Raw genomic sequence first — 2,917 nt, forward strand, 5'->3', positions numbered from 1 at the left:
CCAATGAGCAAAACACCTCCACAAATTTGAACAACATTACACACAATGTCTGCTTCACCCTTTTTGCAAAACATTACACACAGTGATTTGTAAAACTCTACACACATTTTCACACCTTAGACACAGATAAGGATTGTGAGGTTACTTCCTTGTCATTACAAAGCCCCGTATTGCCAATGACCACACTAATGAATGAATTGGATAATCACATTCACCAGGTGTGGAAGCACACATGTGCTAATTTGAAAACACAGCACTCAGGTGTGCTATAAAAGGCAGCAGGTGAGTTCACCATGGAAGGATCTAGAAGAAGAAGAAGAAGAAGAGTGAGAATGAGAGGGGGAGCTCAAAGAGGAGATGAAGGAGGTAGAGGAAGAGGAGAAGAAGGAGATAGAGATAGAGGAAGAGGAGAAGGAGGTAGAGGAGGAGGCCCAGGTAGAGGAAGAGGAGAAGAAGGAGATAGAGGAAGAGGCCTAGGTAGAGGAAAAGGTAGAGAAGGACTTGAAGAGTTGACAGAACCTGAAAAAAGAAGACGAAGACCAAATTTGACTCAAGAAATCCGTGCAACACTTATGGACCATGTTATCAACCATGGACTGACACTGATGGAAGCTGGACAAAGAGTTCAACCAAATCTCAGCAGACATACTGTTGCGTCAGTAATTCGGACATTTCATCGAGAAAACAGGTAAGCTAAACACACAGTACATTGAAACTGAAGCTTGCTGTACTTATCATCAATATTGTTTACTGTGACATTTGACAGTAGGCTGCATGTGTATTTTGTTTATATATTTTTTTTACATAGGATTGAGGGTCGAGGACACCAAGGTGGAAGGGGCCCTATGTTCACTTATGCACGAGAGGCCGCCATTGTGAACATGGTTTTGACCAATAATTGTATCAGGCTGCGAGAAATCCAAGCCAATATCATCAATGATGACCATATTTTCAATAACATCCAATGAGTCTTAGGTCGAATCCTCAAGAAAAATCAAATATACATGAAGCAACTGTATCGGGTACCATTTGACAGAAATTCAGAGAGCGTGAAACATCTGCGCAATGAGTATGTGGAGGTATGTATTGTTCATCTTACTATGGTGTGGTATTGTGCACTGCTCATAATGTTCTGGCACAAGAAAATACTGTGCAATAGATATTGAATAGCATCCTATTGTCTTTTACTGTGTTTCAGAGTCTTGCAAATGGATGGCGAGGGGGTAACATCACCCTTTGTGCTGCTATTACACAAAATGGGGTCCTCCGCCACCATGCAAATCTGGGACCCTATAATGCAAATCTAATACTTGCATTTCTTGACAGATTGCACAAGATCGTCACAGCATTAAACCAAGTGGACCAGATGTCGTTTGGGGCAATGTCTCATTCTGCTCTGGTCCAGAATTGGTTCCATGAGCGCCCTGAATTTGAAGTCGTATACCTTCCCCCATACTCCCCCTTCCTGAATCCAATAGAAGACTTTTTTTCAGCATGGCAGTGGAAGGTATACGACCTGCTGCCCTATGACCGTTTGCCCCTCATTCAGGCCATGGATAGGCCTGTGATCATATCGAAGCAGCTTCTGTGCAGGGGTGGATTCGTCACACGAGGCGATTCTTCCAACGGTGCCTTGCCAATGAAGACATAGCCTGTGATGTGGATGAAATCTTATGGCCTGATCCAGCCAGACGGAGAGATGATGAATAGTTACAGTATTCTTGTTGCTTTTACAGTAGTTTTCTTCAGAGTCAAAGTGTATGTACTTCATGCAGTAATTTTTATTTGTCTACAGATTTTATTTGTTTCATTGATTTCATTGTTGGTTGATTACTGTAACTGATTATGGTAAGAAATACTGTAAGTATTGAAATAAATACTTGAAATATTCAGTCTGCAGCATCAGTGTTGTGCAGTGCTTGGTAAGTTTATAGTAGGCCTTTTGTGTACATTCTCCCTATATCTCAAACTAATCATGAAGAATGTTGTGGGTTTTTGTCATCTAAATTATCCCTTACATAACAATGTCTGGCCAAAAATCTAGCACATGCTATTTCCTAAAATTTGTTTTTTTACAAATGTGTTTTTTATTCACAGGAGTGTGAAACTGGCTGCAATAGTGTCTGATCATTGAGGACTGTGTTGGTTAAATGAAAACTAACAGCATTTTCACAAATATGTGTATGTTTTGACTGAAGTGTGTAATTTTGCAAACAATCTAGGAATTATGCAAATTGAGTGTGGTGTTTGGATAATTGTGATAATATTTTGAAAAAAAAGAACCCGGTTTTCAAAATTGCATGTAAACAATTGAAAAAAAACTGTATAAGAACTAGGGTCAAATGACTCAGAAAATTTCTCAGCTGTAGTTTGATTAATAATGTGTCTTTGCAGCATCGGTCTACAAGGAAGGCAGTCCACATTAGAAGACAGATTGAAAAATATGCAACAATGATCTGTCACATTAATGTTCATAAAAACAAAAACAAGGCATACTCTGGACCATAAAACAAGGTCCAGAGTATGGCCTTTTATATGTGTAGGACCGGAGACATACTGTTTAAAATGAAATGATTCAGTGAGTGTTAAGAACTCAGATGCCACAGTACATGAAGAGTCATCGATATGGAAGTTAAAATCCCCAAGTATCAGAACACTTTCAAGTTTGATAATTGAAGATTAAAACTCTGCAAAATCATCTAAAAACAAGCGAGCAGGACCAGGAGGTCGGTAAATTAACACACAGTAAAATCAATCAGTATTTCCAACCTTAGTCCTGCAGCAGAAACGGTCCCGGTACACGAGTGCGAGTCCACCCGCGGTGTCCCAAACACAGAACAGTCCGGAGGACACAGTTCATTTAGATGGGTGTACTCCATTTCTCGCTGCCAATTCTCAGGAACATAAAGTCAATATG

The 2,917-nt window shown here is 40.0% G+C and overlaps 1 long non-coding RNA gene across 1 annotated transcript; it reads left to right on the forward strand.

Moving 5' to 3' along the window:
- LOC116058413 lies at positions 1-1,892 on the forward strand. The gene is made up of 2 exons (XR_004107044.2): positions 1-282; positions 1,711-1,892. It is a non-coding gene; the product is annotated as an uncharacterized LOC116058413 (long non-coding RNA).
- The last annotated feature ends 1,025 nt before the right edge of the window (positions 1,893-2,917 follow it).

The sequence above is a fragment of the Sander lucioperca genome, chromosome 5 (genome assembly GCF_008315115.2).
Source record: "Sander lucioperca isolate FBNREF2018 chromosome 5, SLUC_FBN_1.2, whole genome shotgun sequence".
Taxonomy (NCBI): Eukaryota; Metazoa; Chordata; class Actinopteri; order Perciformes; family Percidae; genus Sander; species Sander lucioperca.